Genomic DNA, 21,442 nt, shown 5'->3' on the forward strand with positions numbered 1-21,442 from the left:
CATAACAGTAGACTACACACTGCAAAAGAAAAGATCCGTGAATGTAAAAGTAAGGCAATATAAATTAACTAAATTGAAAACAAGGGCAAAAATTAATGGGAAAACTATATAAACAAGGCAGACGAGACCTGTGGAACAAAAGCTGTCTAATACTTCCACTTGGAGTAGCAAAAGGGAAGAAAAAAAATCTAAGAATGAAAAAAATTGATGAAAAGCATCCATACACAGATCCAAGCTCAATGAAACCCAAGCATGACAGACACACAGACACACACAGAGAGAGACACACACACATCACACCAAACCACTCAACCAAATTGTTGAAAACCAAAGATGAAGGGAAAAAACCCTAAATGCAGCCAGACGGGGAAAAAAGACACATTGCACCCAGGGTAACTGGTGACCTCTATCAGAAACAATGCCCACAAGAAGAAAATAAAACAAGACCTTTAACCTAGGATACTACAGTCAATGAAAATATTCTTCAGAATGACGGCAGAAGACTCTTTCAGACAAACTGAGACAATTTGTCAGCAGCAGTGCACTTAAAAATCTTCATGGAAGTTCTTCAGGCTGAAGGAAAACTGATTCCAGATAAAAACTGAGACCTACACAAAAGAATAGAGCGCACAGCAGTGGGAAATATGTAGATATGGATGAAAGGTATTTTCTTGTTTCTTAATATTTTTTAAAGAGATAACTGACTAAAACAAAAATAACAATGCACTGTGGAGCTTATCATCTATATAGAAGTAAAACACATGACAATAAGCACAAAGGACAGGAGAGGTAAAATGGAAGTACACTGTTGTAAGGCCCTTACATTATGAGAAGTGGTATATTATTGGAAGGTAAAATGCAGTAACTTAAGGATACATATTGTAAGTCCAAGAGCTACGACTAGAAAAAATAAGAGATATTACTAATAAGCCAATAGAGGAGAATGTGGAATACTAACTGTATTTGAGGAAAAACCAAAAAAGTATAGTCTCAATGCTTTGAGACTAGTATATGAACGTATGCATTTCATTTCTTCTGTATTTAACAAGCACTTATTATTTTTTGGGCATTATACTATCCTCAACAACTAGATTACAGAAAATCGTACTTAAACCTTTCAATTACAAAAGGCAACCAAATTCTTGGAGCTGAGGTAAGAGACCAAGAGCTTAATTTTAGTAATAGCATCTGGAAATAGAAGCGATTAAAATAGTCACCCAAAATATAGCTGCTGAATTCTTAAACGATTATAATGTACAAAATATAAAACATAATATGGGTAAATTTATATTTTCCTCAATATTCTAAAATTACAAAAGCATTTTTAAATAAAAATAAATAAAGCAGATAATATCATCTTATGGGTTATTAGTTAATACTAGTCATGAACATCCCAAGTGGAGAAAGAAATAAATTTTTCCTATAATTTAGAACTATTTAAACAATAATAAAACCCATATAAATAAAAATTCTTTCTTTAATATAAAATACTAAGCATCCTTGGAGCTCTAAATATCTAGGAATGAAGGGTAGGGGGGAGGTTTGAAACAAAAGACAAGTAAACAAAGATTTACAATGTCTCAAGAGAAATTTTAGAGGTGAGATTTAAACCTTTTAAGAGATCAAATCCAACCACTTGATGAGGAAACTGAAGATCAGTGATTCTGTGACATGGCCAAGTAGCTAGTTAGTGGCCGACAACAGATTCAAAGCGGAAATCTAACTCCCAGTACAATACTGTTACTAAAATGTAAACTCCTGGAGAACAGCCCTCCTCCCACCTTTGACCGGGGCCTGCACATAGTACAAGCTCCGTAAGGGAGTTTGCTGTCTAACTGAATGAATGGGTAGTATATAAAAAGCATAGATAAGTGCCTATGCCATTAACAGAAGATTTAGAAATGCCAACATCAAATGGCAGATTATTAATATGGTGCAGTAAATGAAACCAACGCTGAATTTTACGTTTATGATTAACTGATAATTGATTTTAAATGACTGCAACACAAAACTTTTGGAAGGTTGAAAACTAATACTTTACTGGAAAAATTCTATACTAAAGAAAGCAACATATCTAACGTAGCCACTGACATAATGGTCACACAAAATGCTTGCATTTTTAAGTTTGAGGCAAATACAATTAACAAAATACTTATCTTCATAATTGCAGCTGTATGATCCTTACTAGCTTAATCAGGTACTTAACCTAATGCTCCCAAACAATTATGAATAATTTTTTAAATTTATATATTCTCTAACCCGCCCCCCTAGTCTTTGGGGGGAACAAGAAAACTTATTTCTGGTAAAAGTTTAATTTTAGCTGTTGTTTCACTGGACATTCAAACTGAAGCACAATGCAGGTTATAATCAAGGTATTAATTCTTTCAAAAGGAGCCCTGGTGGTACAATGATTAAGAGCTCAGCTGCTAACTTAAAGGGCAGCTGTTCGAATGTACCCAGTGGCTTTGTGAGATAAAAGACCTGGCAATCTGCTCCCATAAAGATTACAGCCTAGGAAATCTATGGTGCAGTTCTACTCTGTCCTAAATAGCGGCGCTATGAGTAGGAATAGACTCGATGGCACCCAACAACAATTCAAGGGAGCTAATACATTATTATCCTTCCAACTAGAGGGTAGGCTAGATTCTGAGATTCTAGTGTTGTGTTTCAAGCAAGAAATGATGACGGTGATGATACCTTCAATAACCACCACTTCCCATTTCCCTTTACTTTGTCCCAGAGGTCAACACTATCTGGGGGAGGATAAGGGAGCGCTTTGGAACAATCTAGACAGGAGAACTGTAGGTCTTGAGCTACTCAAAATCACCCTGGTGAAGCCTCATGGTCCTGGGTCCTGCTTTCTGTTTCCGAGATTCCTCTGTAACCTAAATGTAGCATACTCATTTACAAAAAGATAAAACAAGAAACACACTGGAAACATCAGCTTGCTAGGGCAGAAATACACTGGACTGACTTAAGAGCCTCCTCTCTGGTCTTAGCACCAGCGTAAATGCAGCCTGGTGGCAAACTGTCAACTTCCTCATACATGAAATGAGATGATTTATCACGTTTCAATCACGTAAATCCAAAGTACTCCTCCCCTCATCAAATGCCATGGATTTGAAATGTTAAACAAACAGTTGCCAGAGTACAGAAAGGTTATCCTCAAAAGGTAATCTGAAGTCTCTATTTAGAGCTGAAAAGACATATTTTAATAAATGGTGGTTCGATTCCAACTTAGCTCATTTTTTTTAAATCTAAACAAGAAACAGAATACTATTTATATAATTAAAAAATCATATATATATACACACACACACACACACACACACATATATATCTCCCCTCCCTTCTTCAGATCCCTTGATCATAACTTTGCAGGGCCTACAGCATACTAAAGTTGCCTTCCAGCAACCTGAAAGTACAGTAAGAGGGAGAATGATTTATTATAGCACATCGAAAAGCTGAAATATTATGAAGCCATTAAAAATCTGAACATTGCCTGCTTAGCTGCTTTCCCCGCTTAGGGGAAAAAAGTAAAAACACAGAAAGAGGCAGGTAGGAATACAATGCAGGCAGAAATGTTACCTACCACAGACCTTCACGACCTTCAACTATGCCACAACCATGCTATTTAAGAGGTGTAGGAAGATGCTGTTAACTTTCTGGCACATGAGATTTCTTTGGAAAGAAAGTTGCCTCAAGCCTTCCCTGATCTTTACCTTTGCCTTTTCCTAAACCAGGCACAGAAACAGCAGCTGAGGGGGACAGAAAATTCTTTTTAATTTTCTGCTCTGAGGGAGAAAAGATGAGGGGAGTACCCTAACAACCACAACCATACTACTCCTCACTCTTTCATAGTTCTAGCTCAACAAGCTGTAAAGCATACAGGATATTTTTAAATCTAGTTAAGTAGCAGGGTACCTACAATGAATTGCAGCACAATATTCAAAATTATCCAGTGAGGCAATCACTTAGCTTTGTGATTCCAATTAAAACACTGTATATTGATGGGAATTTTCCATTACAAAATACTCAAAAGGCAAGAGATATCTGACAGAGATATTTTAAAAGTTTTGAGCAAATTAACTGTTCAATAGTGGTTATAAAATTTAATATTTTTAAAAATCCCTTCGTTAAAAGTGTATCATATTTCTACGCAAATAACACGTGCCTTCTAGGTTTGTTTGCCAACTGTGTCCTCCCTCCTTGGACATATTTTCGTCAGTGCCGCTACGCCAATTTTTTTTACGTGTTGCTGTAAAAAAAAATTAGCACAGCACTACGAAAATACCCCGCAGGGAGAGGGTATGGTTGACAAACAAATGCAGAAGGCATGTGCTATTTGCATAAAAACATGGTATTTACACAGTAAATATACACATTTTTCCATATATACTGTGCAAACGTAGTTAACATTTGCATCTCAATTCTATACTGGCCAAAGTGTTATCTAATATCCTTAATACATAAAAGAAAGCTTTCTAATGATACAATTTAAAAAAAAAAAAACACTTAAGGTCTCCCTCTCCTCCCCCACAAAACAATAGGCTAAAGGTGCAATTCTCACAAACCAATAATAAGTATATATGGGTAAACTTTCAAACTCACTAGTAGTCAAAAAGTAATATGTAATAATGGAATACCATTTTTACCTGTAAACCAAGCAAAATTTTCCAAACCAGAAAGAGGACCCTCAATAACAATAGTATGGATAAGAGAAGCTCTGGGGATTGTTTTTCACAAATAAAGAAAAAGCAATAAAAATTAAAAAAATTAGTATCGACATCATTCATTGGACCCCTAGTTTGTACTAACTATTGTTCCAGTCTCACAAAATCCTTATAATTTAGGTGGCATTATTCTGGCATTTGTTACATTTTACATAGAAAAAAACTGAGGTCAGGTGACTCCATGGTGGCCTAAGTTCACACAGCCCTTAACTGGCAAAGCCAGGATGCAAACCAGCTCAGTCTCCAGGGCCCACCTACCCTCTTGACCACCGTGAGCTGAGTCTCCAAGACAGAAGGGTAGAAAAGTACTCAAGAGACACTAGAAACTCCTCCTAAAAGAATCCCTGCAGACACGGAGCTGAAGTAAACTAGCAGGAAGAGAGACCCAGGGTAAGGAAACAGTTCCCTGCTTGAGAACGCCCTTTCCCAAATACTACCCGCCCTAGTTTCAGTGAAAATAGGCAAATGGGTGGCTGCAGCTCAAAGACAGGGGAATTAAACAGTGAGTCCAGGAAAATAAGTAAACTTCACATCAAATTTTACAAAGCACCTTAGGAAAAACAAAGCCAGTTATCCAGTATCCATGAACCTTATGAGCAGCTCACAAAAATGTACCATGGAAAGAAGACAAGGCCAGGAAGCTCTCCGCAACCCAGCCAGACTTCCACCTGCCCCTCATCTCATGACACTCCTAGCCTCCCCAGCCCCCGCCGCCCACCCTGCACTCCAGCTCCTCCATAGCACCCCAGGCTCTCTTAGGCACACACTCTGCTCTGCCTCAAACACCATTCCCTTACTGGTTTGTCTGACTCCCACTTCTATTTCAAGTAGCAGCTTAAATGTCACCTCAAGTTTAGCTAGAAAATAGAATATAGACAGAGGAATAGGTTAAGACTAGAATGGTAATCTATGTGGGCCAAAAGAGTCTTAGGTACTAGGCTAAAAATATCTGGATTTTGTAAAACAGATAAGAAGGTTGGCAGGGAAGGTGTTTGAGGAGTGACCTGACTCCAGCTGTGTTTTTATTGTAGAGTAATAACACTCTGGACTACCTGGATTCAATTTTTCCACTTACTGGCTAGCTACTAGGCTAGCTACTGCATGACTTTGGATAGGTTAGTTAAATCTGTGCCTCCCATTCCGTCTGCAGAATGGGATAATAACAATACTTAAACTCCAAGATTGTTATGAGGATTAAAGAGTTAATCTTTAAGATGGTATCCGGCACACAATAAATGCTCAATAAATGCTCTACTATTTAGGCGTATCATCACAGAACTAATGTGTAAAATGGACTGAGACACAGAGAAACCCTGGGTAGAGATCAAGTGGGTGGTTCTTTCAACAGTCCAAGGAAGGAATTGTGGGAGCTTCTGGGAATTAATATTGGAAAAGGAAAGGAAGGAGATGTGTGAACAGATACCTGAGGGTACAACTGAAAGGCCTTGAAAATGTGTTTAAATATGGAAGATGAGAAACAAATTGTATTCAAAATGACTCAAAGGTTTTGCTTGTCATGACTTAGAAAACGCTGATACCAGAAAGTCCAAAAAGGGCACTTAGTTAAGATGGTAAGATCTCCCTAAATGTATTTGAATTTCAAAGACTGTTTCTTAGTATACCTCAGTAGTTTTTATCTTCTCAAGCACAGGACAGTTAAAACTTCGCTGAAAATAGAAAGAAAAAAAGGAGAAGGGGACACAGGGGAGTATCACTATCTATTTGAGGCTTCTTCAAAATGTATACACCCCTCTCCTCTCCACCCATCTCCACAGCATTGTACTGGAGAGCCTCTGTTTTTGACAGGAATGTGACCTAACCTGCTCTGTTATGCTGGGGCAGAAAAAAAGGTTGAACACCCCTAAAAAACAAGCTCTACAGTCATTTCCAGCTTTGAAATTATCCTATTTGCCTGAACATACCACAGTCCAGAATATAAGTCTGTCCCAAAAGCAAGGAGATCTCTCATTTCCCAATGAGATCAATACTCCATTATCAATACTTTATCTATAATCTATATGTATGAGAAGCACCATTTCAACATTGTCAAAAGTCTACTTCATCTTCAACATCAGTGCCTTTGTCACCAGATTTCCTCTTGAGTCACCTACATTTTCAAGAGCACATAATTTTCTAAGCTGTTGTAGACACAACACTTTTTGAATTCCTGCGTAATGCTATAACTGAAAATTTACCCCAAGTCACAATGGCATGAACTTTTTTTTTAACATTAGAATGGTTGACGTTTTCCATTAATCCTATGTGTATGATTTCCACTTTTAAAATGCTTTTTAAAATGGTGTTTACAAGTTTTATTTACAACATCCAACACCTAAAAACATGAGGTCATCACCTCAAGTATCTGTGTTAAATTTCTGTGCCTTGTTTTTTACAGTTTCATTCCACTGAGTAGGCTCTACGAGCATCCAAAACTAATACTGAATGAGGGTGCTCCAGGCTTACGTGTCGTCCTCAAATAGAACACCATTATTCAAATGGAGAACACATCCCATAATATGACAGACTATGTAAGAGACTCAAGTATGCTAAGGATTGAGGGATAATTCTGGGGTTAACAACCAGACTTTATATTCAAACACGTGTTAATACATAATTTCACAAAATTCTAAATATAATCACAATGCTAAATATCAGATTCAATAAGTTATTTTTTAATACAGAAAATACTTCCTTTTTATCTTAGTTCTTTAAACAATATTAAAAAGGTTCTCAAAAGAAAATTTCTCTTTTTCTAGTTAAATGATATGGAAGTAAAAATGCTGATACATGCCAACAACACCTTTTCCTACTCATCACCTAAAAAGATGTTTTTCTTTCCTTTCTTTAAGTCACTAGGGAAAATATCTTTAAGACTTTTTAAATTGCCCTCAATACCTAAAATGAGGAAAAGGAATAGCTGTAACATAATTCAATTAGAAGTACACTAGTTACAATAAATAGATTTGAAGGTAGTAGGTAAGAATTATCTTAGGAGAAAGGAAGGACAATACACAATATAGGGGAAGTCAGCACAACTGGACTAAACCAAAAGCTAAGAAGTTTCCTGAATACAACCCAAACACTTCGAGAGACAGAGTAGCAGAGGCGGGTCTGGAGACCATGGTTTTAGGTCCCCAGTCTACACTGACCCCAATCTAGGTCAACTGGCGTAACAAACTTTATTAAGAAAATGTTCTGCATCTCATTTTGGTGAGTGGTGTCTGAGGTCTTAAAAGCTAGCAAGCAGCCATCTAAGATGCATCAATTGGTCCCAACCTACCTGCAGCAAAGTAGAATGAAGAACACCAAAGACACAAGGGAAGTATTAGCGCAAGAGACAGAAAGGGCCACATAAACCAGAGACTCTATCAGCCTGAGACCAGAAGAACTAGATGGTGCCAGGCTACCACCAATGATGCCCTGACAGGGAACACAACAGAGAATCCCTGAGGGAGCAGAAGAAAAGTAGGATGCAGAACTCAAATTCTAGTAAAAAGACCAGATTTAATGGTCTGACTGAGACTGGAAAGACCCCGGAAGACATGCCCCCAGACTCTGTTAGCCCAGAACTGAAATCATTCCTGAAGCCAACTCTTCAGACAAAGATTAGACTGGACTATGGGACGTAAAATGATACTCGTGAAGAGAGTTCTTCTTAGCTCAAGTAGATACATAAGACTAAATGGGCAACTCCTGTCCAGAGGCAAGATGAGAAGGCAAAAAGGGATAGCAGCTGGTTGAATGGACACAGGAAAACCCGGGTGGAAAGGAGTGTGCTGTTACATCATAGGGGGAGCAACTAAGGTCACACAACAATGTGTATATAAATTTTTCTATGAGAAACTGACTTGAACTGTAAACCTTCACTTAAAGCACAATTTAAAAAAAAAACAAAACTAGATTTCAGCCTCATTAAAATAAAAACTAGAGAAGATCCCCCTTCAAAGGGGATGAGATAGCAAGAAGCCTTCCATGGCGTCTGCCTGGGCTGTTACCTTCCAGCCCCGCCTAGGCCCCTCCTAGAAGGTCTTCCTCCATTAGCCTCTCTGCCTCCTGTTATCTTCCACTTCTCCCTCTCATCCAGTTCTGTCTTACACATATAAATACACTCAATTTTCTCGATGCAAAAACAAAATCCTTCCTCTATTCTATATGCCTCCTTCAGCAACTAATCTATCTCTTGATTTACTCATCAAATATTTACTACTTGTTAATGAGCCCCTCCTATGCTCTACACCTATGCTGTCAATATGGTAGCCACTAGCCACCTGTGGCTATTGAGCACTTGAAACGTGGCTAGTCCGAATGGAAGACTTAGTATGAAAAACAGAATGTAAAATACCTCAATATTTTTTCATTTTGATTACAAGTGGAATAATATATTTTGAATATACTGAACAAAATATTACTAAAATTAATTTCACTGTTTCTTTTTACATTTTTTAAATGTGGTTCCTAGAAATTTTTTTTAAATTACATAAGTGGCATAAGTTTTATTTCTATACAGCGCTGTTCTAGATAATATTTTTAGCATTAGGGACACAAATGTGAAGATCATGGGCAGCGTCTCTGGCCTCCTGGAGTTTGTATTTTATTGGAGGGAGGGAGGATCCTCAGAAAATAAACAAGTAAACACAGTAATGTCAGAAAATGATGAGTGCTCTGAAGAATAACACACGGGGGAGAAAGACTGGGGAGAGAATATGTTCCTTTCCCTCTTCCTTTTCCCCTTCCCACCCCTTTCAACAGAGAGGGCAAATAGGTTTCCTCTCAAGTACCAACTCAAATAGACTGGCAATGTCTGTCTGGAGTACTCATTGCTACAGAAAAGAGGCCAAGGCTAACCCGCCTAGCTGGAAGGCCCAGCATGCTGTATCAGCCATGCCGGCATGGGCTTGGGAGCAGGCAGCAGTGCCAAGTGTGACACCCTTCTATAATCGGCAGCTCCACCCATCCATCCACTCAAACTAAAAACCTCAGAGTCCTATTTGCTCCCTCACTGCCACCTCCCCAGCCCTTTACACACACAAACACATATTCAATCTCACTAAATTCTGTAACTTTCACCTCGGGAATGTCTCACAAATCTGGCTGTTCATGTCCATCCGCTACATCACAACCTTAATCCAAACTAAAGGTGATGAGACGGGATTCTACTGTAACTGCTCTTTAACTGGTGTCTGTGCTTTCAGTTCAACCTGCCCCTGCGGCCGAAGTCCACTTCCTTAAAAGTCTCAAAATCATCAACATCATAAAACATCCAGAGCTTCCAGGTTTAAGTGTAAACTAACTTTGCACAATCTGAAACCAAACGACCTCTCCTGTCTCATTTCTCACCATCTCTCTCCATCCTGTATCCCCATCCCCATCTCTTTCCATCCTGTATCCCCATCCCCATCTCTCTCCATACTGCATCCCCATCCCCATCTCTCTCTATCCTGTATCCCCATCCACAGCCTTTCCCTAAGCCGGAAAGAACTTCTTACCGTTCTTCATATACACTAAACCTTTTGCAACTCCACGCCTGTGCAGAACTGTTCCCTCCATCTAAAAAGCTGTCCTCGCTCTTCCCTTTTCTGCTCCTAGAAATCTTGAACTCAAACTTCAAGACCTCAATCAAATATCACCTTCTCTAAGAAACCGCCTCAGAGCCTTACAGAGTGACTCACTCCCCTGGCTCCCTCCTTCCCCTTGTACTCTGTTCTTATCTCAACATAGCAAGCTCGCTAGCACCCTTGAGGGAAGGACCAAGCTTACTTGTTTTTGTATTCTCGTAACTACAACAATGCAAAGGCATAAAGAAAGTATTCAATAAATGAATGAGTAAATGAAGCAAAGAGCAAACCCTGAACCCCTGCCCCACGACTCTCTCTCACGGTCTGGATTGGGTACTCATGCATTCCTATAAACACCCAGTCTGGACTATTAGAGCACTTCACTTGAACTGTATTAGAATGATTCCTCTACTCAGCCACTAAGCCACAGAAAGGCAAAGATATCTTGCTCATCTTTTTTATGCCAGCAGTAAGTATTTACTTAGTGAGTGAATGAATGGACACTGTCGGTCATCTAGCTCCCCCATCTCAATTTATAGAGAGGGAAGCTGCAACCCAGAGAGGTTTAATGACTTGTGCAACAAGGCCAGTATCAAAATCAAGACTGGAACAGTCTTCAATTTTACACACAACTTTTTTCTCCTTATGAAAAGGTTCTAAAGCAGGTATTTGTCAATTTTTTGGCCACTCAGTATCCAGACACTCTTCATAGTTTGTGGGAATCATGGAAGGCAAAAAAAGTTCTGCTTCCTACTATAAAAGCTAAATGTAACAAATATTCCTTCTTCTCTACTCCTTAGGGCTTTGCTAGTGACCCGAGTTTGGAAATCAGATGCTCCTGGTCAGAGCTTAGAATACTGAATAGTCACTCCTGCAAGATGCAGGGAAAGTGAGAGACTATTCACTGTGGGGCCAGGAGTGGGAAAGCTAAGACTCCTGCAGTAATTCACTACAGAAGTTCCAAGAGGAGCATCCTAAATAGATCCGTCCTCTGGCCAACCCTGGCTGAGCCCTGTACTGCCTGCCACCTTGGCTCCTACTTATGTCTCTAGCTTAGTTGCCAGCTTTCCAATTAATTCTTTGAGCTACCTTAAAGCCTTCCACTAAATTCATTTTCTGTCCAAGTCAGCCAGAAATGGGTTTTTGTTACCCGCATCCAAATGCATACCTGAAAGTAAAAGAACTATTTACAGTCAGTTAGTAACCAAAGGATATTCTCCTTGATGTCAAGCAGTTAAAGAGAGTAAAGAAATGCCATATAATACAGGCAACAACTACTTATTGAGCACTCCTTGTGTCAGACACTTCCTGTTGGTGCTGGGGGCATAGTAGCAAGCAAGACAGAGTCTGCTTTTCCAAACAAGCAGATGGTTGGAGGAGATGCTGTTTCTGCTGGGAAGGTCAGGAAAGGCCTCTCCAAGAAAGTCCTTAGCTTCAGTTTCATTTGACTCATTTCAAATGAACTAATGTGTCTGAGGGTTATACTAGTTTACAGAGCCAGTCACAGCCAGGCATAAGATCTTAATATTTTTCCCCAACTGAAGTTGAGAATCATGGTTTTTCCATTTGAAAACCTCAGAACCTCAATATGAAAGAGTAATCACTGCCCATCTTGTCACTACGCCAAGAAAAAGTTGGCAATTTTGCACCTTGCCCTTAATAAGATTAACAGTCTTATTATAATTAATTTGAGAGTGAGGGCTTCCCTGTTTATAAAACAGTGAGTAGATTTTGATACCAGAAGTGACTTAAACACTGAGAAATGTCACAATATGCAGAAAAATTCAGTTGATCAATGCTAGTCTGTCTCTCTCTCTCTCACACACACACACACACACACACACACACACACATACACAAGTCTTGGCGAAGGTCAGCGGTTCGAACCCACCAGCAGCTCTGCAGGAGAAAGATGTGGCAGTCTCCTTCTTTAAAGATTTACAACCCTGGAAACCCTATGGGGCAGTTCTACTCTGTCCTACAGGGTCGCTAAGAGTTGGGATCGACTCAACGGCAGCAGGTTTGGTTTTCTGGTTTTATATATATGCATCACCCACATTTTTCAATCGTTACTGTAGAAGGTTCAAGGTTCTATAACTAAAAGTTTAAAAATGCTTCCCTGAGCACTAAAAAATATCAAACCCACTGCCGCTGAGTCGATTCCAACTCAGTGACCAGGACACAGCAGAACTGTCCTATAGGGTTTCCAAAGAGCGGCTGGTGGATTCGAACCACCAAGCCTTCTGGCTATCAGCCAAGCTCTTACCCACTGCACCACCATGGCTCCATTACTCTGCACTATCTTATGGGAGCCATCTCCTAAGAAGTAGTATCTCATGGGCTTATTAACTTTTTTCTAAAACATGTTGAACTGAAGTACATGACTATTAAAATAAATACTGCAGTGGGTGCAACTCAGGTAACAAGTTACTTTTTTTTTTTTTTTTAATTTAAAATGAAAATAGCCCCTTCAGGCCCATGAGAAAAAATTTTTAACATTTAAATTGACTTTTTTTTCCTATTCAATGAAGTAGTTAATGGGAAAATTGGCACTGCTTTCCAGCTATTAAAATATTACTATTCTGACATTTGAGAAACCACAACATAAAAACAGCTTTCTAATCTTTAATCATCTGACTACAGAAGCATAACTTAACTATTACAATTCCTCTACTTTCCTCAAAGGAAGACTTACTTCTTTTGCATCCCTGTCTTCCCTGTTAATCTCTGCTGAGATCTCATGAGGTGAGTTAGCTAAGTCAGTCAATGATATTTTTTGAGTGCTTGTTATGTGCCAGTCACTAAATACGTGTCAGTGAATGAAGCAGCAGTTCCATCCTGAAGGGCCTTAAATTACAGTTGGGGAAAGAGACAATAACACAAACACATGTAATATGTAGATAAGACAATTTCAGGGCACCTCACAATAACCTTCCTTCTTAAGACTCCAGACAAAGGACTTTAGGTCACACCTAAGTTAACAGGTTAGGTGAGGTGATGAGGTGATTCTGGGGTTGGGGCTGGCCAGGCCAGGAAGACCCAACATGTAATACCTTATGATCACTTCATTATATCAACTGACCTCAGGGAGAGGGGCTGGTCAGGTCAGAAAGACCACCTTGTGACACTGACCCACTTCAGGGGAGAGGGGCTAGAGTTTGCATTATGTAATGAGAACCCTAATAAAATCCCTGGACCCTGAAGCTCCCTGGGCTTCCTGGTTGGTGAAAGACACCAATGCACATAGGAGGACAGTAAGTCCCTTTTTGGGACACGGAAGGTCCGCGCTGGGAACCCTTCCAAACCTCATCCTGTGCACCTCTTCATTTCTATCCTTTTCCTACAATAAAACTGTAAGCATAGCACTTTTCATGAGTTCTGTTAGTTGTTCCAGAAAACCCAAAGGAGTCATGAGAGCCAGCAGGTCAGAAGTGAGGAGGGCTGGGAACCCCTGAACTTACAGCCGGTATCCTGAGAGGGTAGAGGGAACCCTCAAATTTGTAGTCAGCAAGTCAGAAGTAAGAGGAACGCTGGGGACTCCCAAGCTTGCAGCTGGCATCTTAAATCTCAGGCTGTTTTGACAATCTGAAGGACAGCATCTTTTTAACTCTGAGATATAACCTAGCTGCAGGTGGCCAGGGTGAAAGAAAGAAAGAAAGAAGTGCTTCATGAGCAGCTGGTGTCAGAACTGAACAGAGAAGTGGAAAAGTGGGGATTTGTTATATTCTCATACTCTTAATAGGCAGTAAAGTCCACAAGGATAGAGGCAGACTCCAAATTTTTCACAGTTCTATTCCCTACACATAGCAGAGTTCCGAACTTAGTAGGTTCAACAAACATTTAAAAAATTAATGCATGCCTAACTTACTGTAATAGCCTCCTAAATGGCTTCACTGATTCAAATGCCTCATTCCAACAACCTGTCTGCTCAGACACATTTATTAATGTAGTCAATCCAAGTAGCCACTAGTTATAAGGTACTACAAGTGGCACTGGGGATAAGGAAAGAAATGGAACACAATACCAAGCCCAATCTTCAAAAATATTGCAAGTATGTGTGGAAAATGCCAACGTAAATAACTACTTTAGTTTTGATAAGTAGGTGACTTCTTTCAAACAAGATAAGCAGAGGAAAGGAAAACGGGCATTCCAAGCTGAGGAAAGAACATGAGTAAGATCCTACGAACGTAAGTGACATGTTGCAAGGAGAATGCCTGGTTTCATGGAAGTAGAGAAGTGAGGATAGAAAGGTTAGAGATTCTGATAATTATAAAGAAGTGAGCTCTACAAAACCGTGCATACCACTTACCAACCAAGAGTAATCCTTCTAAATGTAAATCACATCACATCATTCACTTGCTTAAAGCCCTCCAATTACTCTACATCACAACTGAAGTAAAATCCAAACTCCTTACCCTACTTATAGGACCATTTAGAATTCAGCTTCGTCCTATCTCACCGACTTCATCCTGTACTATCCTCCCTTACCACAGGCCTCACTGGCCTATTTTCTGTTCCAGAAACATTCTCAGCATATTCCTGCCTTACGCTCAAGTGGGTTATTCACACTCTACCCTCCTAGATTACTATTTTATACCACCTCCTTTTGCCTCAAACTCTTAACACCTCCTCCCTCATCCTCATTCTCAGCTTCCTACTTCAGAGAAAACTGAAGAACTGTAAGAGAACACCCATACTCCCTCCTCCACTTACTAGTCTACCAGCATCTACACCCATATACTCTGCCTCCCCACTGTTACCAAGGATAAACTTTCCAAGTTCCTATCTGAAGATGATCTCTCCGTTTGCACACAAGATTCCTGCCATTCTCACCTACTGAAGGGCATCACACCAATAATCTCCCCTTCTATCGCTTACATTAATTTTTTACTGTTATTTCTCTCTGCTTTAAAAAAAAAAAAACTTCTGACCATATTTCTTCACCAGATGCTACTCCAATCCTCTTTACTCCTTTTATAGTAAAACTCCCTGAGTTTTCTCTCACTCTTAAACTCACCCCAAATAGATTTTCACTCTCACAACCCACCAAAAATATTCATTAAGACAACTAATGACACATTGCTAAATCCAAGTCAATTTCTAGTCCTCACTTTACCTGATCCATTAGCACCATATGACAGAACTGACTGATCTTTCCTTCTAGAAAAACTTTCTTCACTTAACTTCAAGGCTACCATAATTGCCAGGATTTCTTCTTCCCTCTCTAGTTACTTCTAATTTCTTTGTTGGTTCCTCCTTTTCTCCCTAATCTCTAACATGGCAGTGGCCAAGGGCTTAAGCCTCAGCCCTCTTCTATTCTCATCCAGTTCATGGCTTTTGAAATCACTGATATGGTAAGCACTCCCAAATGTACACATCCAACTCAAACTTTTGCCAGACTTGTGGTTTATTCAAAACTCCATTTGACTACTCAATACCTGAAACCGGATATCTAATAGACATATCAAATTTGACCTACCCAGGAACTTCTGCATTTGGTCAAGATGGAGTATTTACCCTCATGTTCAAAACAACCAAAAAATGGACTAAATATATGAAACAGTTTTCAAGACAATGGACATCAAGCAACAAAGGACAGCAATTCCTGAGATGAAAAACAAACAACATGAGCCCTACAACTGCCCAGCATAATGCCTTCAGAGTTTCCAACCCCCACTGCATAGAAAACTCAGATAGAATCCAGCAGATTCCTTTAGTAGTGAAGACAGAGCTGAGAGTACCAAAGTGGCAAGCACTCACAGGACAGAGTGCCAGAGAGGAGTGCTAGACAGAAAGTTCTACAGATCTGTACAGGATACATCCCACCATCATACGTCCCACCACCATGAGTATTCAACTGAGTACTTATGAGCGCATGAATGTAAGAAAACCACCCAAAGTCTGAGAAAGAACCACCCAAAAGGATTGCAAGGAACAGTGCCTAGTGCCCACACAATGCTGGGAATGGTGCCTGTTCCCATCAGCCAGACTGGGAAATTTCAAGATTCACTGAGCATTACATTAAAAGTACACAGGCAGTCTTTCCTCAGTAGTGAAGAATAATTAGCCCAAGAATAAATACTATGCTGGTCTCATCCTCAAAGTCTCATAAGTATCCTCCCCCAAAATCAAACTATTTCCAAGTAATGTAACTGTGTCTCAGAACAAAGGTCAAGAAAATTTATAGGAATACAAAAATATCCAGGACCCAACAAAATGAAAGTTCACAAATGTCTAGCATACAATCAAAAATTACGTGGCATGGGAAGAAGTAGGACAACACAACCCATAATAAGAATTAAAAAAAAAAAAATCAAACAAGCCCAGAATTGACACAGCTATTAGAATTAGCAGACACAAACATTTTAGCAAGTATTATAACTGCTGTGTTCCATATATGCAAATAGTTAACGAGAGTCATGGAAAATATATTTTTTAAACTCAAACTGAACTTTTAGAAATGAAAACTATGAAGCATAAGATTAAAAAAAAACTACACATTAATGAGATTAATAACATATTAGACACTGCAGAAAAGACTAGTAAACTTGAAGACACCACAATAAAAACTATTAAAAAAATGACACAAAGGACAAACAAAAAATTAAAAAAAAAAAGAAGAAGAAGGAGGAGAAGGAGAAGAAGACGACATTCAGTGAGTTCTGCGACAACCTCAAGTACCCTAAGATACATGCAACTAAATTCCCTAGTAGAAAGAAGGGAACAGAAAAAAAATTTTGAAAAAATAATGGTCAAGAATTTTCCAAATCTGATGAAAACTACAAACCCACAGATGCAGAAATTCAACAAGCACCAAGCACAAGAAAACTACGCCATAATCAAATTGCTCAAACCCAATGATAAACAGAAAATCTTAGAAACAATCAGGACAAAAAAAAGAAAAACATTATATACAGAGAACAAAGATGAAAAAAATTCCTCATAATAAACAGTGCAAGTGAATAAACAGTAGAACATATTTAAACTTCTGTAAGATAAAAACGTCATCTAGAATTCTGTAATCTATAATAACTATATATCTGTTAAAAACAAAAGCAAAATAAAAGAGATTTTCAGATATACGACAGCTGAAAGAATGCATCACCAGCAGACCTGTACTACCTAAAGTGATAAAAGAAATGCTCGAGCTGGAGGAAAAATTACACTAGGTGGAAATATGGACCTAGAAAAAGGCATGAAGAGCACTAGAAAGGGTAAGTACATGTGTAAAAGATTTCTTCTTATTATTTAAATTTCATTAAAGTATAATTAAAACTATTTAAACAAAAATAGTAACAACATAACCCGTTGCCATCGAGTTGATTCATACTTACAGCGACCCTACAGGACAGAGTAGAACTGCCCCACAGGGTTTCCAAACAGCAGCCGGTGGATTAGAACTGCCGACAGTATGGGGTAAAAATAATAATACAGTAGCATCGAGTTTCTAATATATGTACAAGTAATATACATGAAAAAACAGCAAAAAACCAGAAGAAGAGAAATAGTATACTATGGTAGAGTCAATATACTATGTGAAGTGATATATTATCATGTGAAAGCAGACTGTGATTAAGACAAAGAGCAACCACTAAATTAAAAAACAGAGTTAAAATGAATAAGTCAAAAAAGGAGATAAAACAAAATCATAAAAAATATTCAAGTGATCTAAAAGACAGAAAAAAAAGAAGAAAACAAGAATAAAGAACAGATGAGACAAACAGAAAACAAACAGCAACATGACAGATTTCAACTAAACTACACTGACAGTCACATTAAATGTAACTGGTCTAAACACTCCAATTGAAGGCAGAGTTTGGTGGGGGTGGGGGGGTAGATAGATAGATCATGCTAACGCTAATCAAAAGTAAGCTAGAATGGCTATATTAATACCAAACAAACTATACTGCAGTCAAAGAATATTGCTAGGAATAAGCAAGGTCATTTTATAATGACAGTAAAAGAAAGGAAATCAGTAAATATTTGAACACTATCAACCAAACTGACCTAACTGATATTTAGAAAATTCTCCACCAAAGAAAAGGAGAATACACATTCTTTTCAAGTACATTTACCAAGACAGACCATACTCTGGGCCACAGAACAAAATCTCAATAAAATTAAAGGGAAACAAGTCATACAAAGTATGTTCTCTGATAATAATAAAATTAAACTAGAAAACAATAATAGAAAAAAAATTTTTTGGAAAGTTCCTAAATATTTAAAAATTAAACATTATACTTCCAAATAACTATGGCTCAAAGTAGAAATCAAACAGCAAATTACAAAGCATTATGAACGAAAATGAAAAGACCACATACCAAAATTTTAGGGATATAGCTAAAGCAATACTTGGGGGGAAATTATAGCACTAACCACCAATACTAGAAAAGAAGAAATGTTTCAAATCAGTGACTTCAGCTTTCCACTTTAATAAACTAGAAAAAGAAGAGCAAGTGAACTCCAAAGTTAAGAGAGGAAAATAATAAACATCCAGAGCAGAAATCAATGAATTAAAACACAAAAAGAGAACAATCAATGAAACCAAAAGCTGGTTGTTTTGAGAAGATCAATAAAATTGATAAACCACTAACCAGACTAATCAAGAATAAAAGGAAGAAAACGGGAAAGATGATGATGTCACAGATTCTACCAGTATTAAACGGATAATAAGGGGCTATAATGAACAACTGTGTGCCAACATATTCGACAACTTAGATGAAGTGGACAAATTCCACGAAGGACACAAAACTACCAAAGTTCACTCTAGAATAATTAGATAACTTAAATAGCCCTACCTCTACTTAAGAAACAATTTGTAGTTAAAACTCTCCCAACAAAGCAAACTCCAGGCCCAGATGGCATCACTGGTGAATTCTACTAAACATTTAGGAAAGAAATAATACTAATTCTACACAAAATCCTCCAGAATATCAAAGAAGAAACAATAACTATCTATAAGAACGATATTACCCTGATATCAAAACCTTACATTACAAGAAAACTATAGCTCCAATATCCTTCTTGAACACAGGATGTAAACAAAATTGTAGCAAATTGAATCCAACAATCTAAAAAGGAACAAACTATCATAACCAAGTGAGTTTTATTTCAGTAATACAAGGTTTAACATTCAGAAATCAATCAATGTAATTCATAAAATGAACTATAAAAAAGAAAAAGCACATGATAATCTCTACAGATGCAGAAAAAACACTTGACAATATCCAACAGCTATTCCTGATTTGGAGCCCTGGTGGCCCAGTGGTGGAGGGCTACATCCAGGTACGGCTGCTAAGCAAGAGGCAGGCAGTTTGAATCCACCAGCCACTCCTTGGAAACCCTATGGGGCAGTTTTACTCTGTTCTATAGGGTCACTGTGAGTCAGAATCGACTTGATGGCAACGAGTTTGGGTTTTGGATTCCTGATTTAAAAAGAAAGAAAAAAAAAAAAAAAAAGTCAGCAAACTAGGAATAGAAGGGATCTTTTCAACCTGATCAAGGGCATTGAAGAAAACTCAACACCTAACATCATACTCAATGGCGAAATGACTGAATGCCCCTTCCCAACATATGGAACAAAATAAGGATGCCCTCTCTCACCACTTTTATTCAACATTATACCGGAAGTTCTAGTCAGTGCAGTAGGGCCAAAATAAAAATGAATAAGTAAAAGGTATCCACACCAGAAAGGAAGAAGGAAACCAGTCCTTTGTCACAGCACGATCATCTATGTAGAAAATCTACCTAATGGAATCTACCACAAAGCTATGAAAGCATTATTAAGTGATTTTAGTAAGGTTGCAGAATACAAGCTCAACTTACAAAAATCAATTGCATTTCTATGTACTAGCCACTAACAATTAGAAGCTGAAATTAAAAAAACACAATAGTATCAAAAATATGAAACATTTAGGGATAATTCTGACAAAAGATGTGAAGGAGCTGTACACTGAAAATTAGTCAGAATTGACTCAACAGCAACGGGTTTTGGCTGACAGAAACGAAAGAAGAACTTAGGTAAATGGAGAAAGACAACACGGGCAAGGGTCCAAAGAACCAATATTGTTAAGATGTCGATTCTTCCCAAACTGATCTATAGATTCAACACAATCCAAATCAACATCCCAGTAGACTTTTTTGGGGAAATTGACAAAATGATTCTAAAAGTTCATATGGAACAACAAAGCTGAGAAACTAATGCTACTTATTTCAATACTTACTATAAGACTACAATAATCAAGACAACAACTGGCATCAAGATAGACAAACAGATCAATGGGACAGAACAGAAAGTCCAGAAATAGGCCCACAACATATATAAACAACTGATTTTGAACAAAGGTACAAACGCAATTCAGTGGAGAAAAGATAGTCCTTTCAACAAATGGTTCTAAAACAACTGGATATTCATATGCAAAACAGGTGATCTTTGATCTATACTCAGCTCCATTTATTTACAAATATTAACTCTAAATGAATCAACGACTTTAAATATAAAAGCTAAAGCTATAAAAACACAGAACAAATCGTAAGGGAAACCTTTCACCTTGAGACAGCTAGGCAAAATTTTTCCAAAAGCATTATCCACAAAAGAATAAATCGATAAATTGGACTTCATAAAAACTAAAACCATCTGTTCTTCAAGACGCTTTTAAGAGAATGAGAAGACAAATCATGGACTGGGAGAAAATCTTTGCAAATCACCTAATACGGGATTTGTATCTAAAATATACAAAGAATTCTCAAAACTCAGTAATAAGAAAACAACCAAAAACAAAAAAAGTTGGACAAAAGATGTGAGCCAACACTTCACCAAAGATGAGATCTGGAGGACAAATAAGCATACAAAATATACTCAACATCATTAAAACTCTCACACACCGCTGGTAGAAACGTAAAATGGTACAACGCATTTGGAAAACAGCTTAGCAGTTTCTTAAAAAGTTAAGCATACACCAACGAGATGGACTGAGACAGTGGCTGCAACGATGAGCTCAAACAGAGCAACGATTCTGAGGATGGTGCAGGACCAGGCAGTATTTCGTTCTGTTGCACATAAGGTCCCTACGAGTCAGAACCAATTCCATGGCACCTAACAACAAGAATCATATAATCCAGCCATTCCACTGTTAGGCATTTACCCAAGAGAAA

General features: G+C 38.2%; 1 protein-coding gene across 10 annotated transcripts in view; it reads right to left on the reverse strand.

Annotated features, from left to right (window-relative positions):
• DYRK1A (dual specificity tyrosine phosphorylation regulated kinase 1A) overlaps positions 1-21,442 on the reverse strand; it is a 147,582-nt gene that overhangs the window by 45,235 nt on the left and 80,905 nt on the right. The gene's annotated exons all lie outside the window — the stretch shown is intronic.

This window comes from Trichechus manatus, unplaced genomic scaffold, assembly GCF_000243295.1.
Source record: "Trichechus manatus latirostris isolate Lorelei unplaced genomic scaffold, TriManLat1.0 scaffold00245, whole genome shotgun sequence".
Classification (NCBI taxonomy): Eukaryota; Metazoa; Chordata; class Mammalia; order Sirenia; family Trichechidae; genus Trichechus; species Trichechus manatus.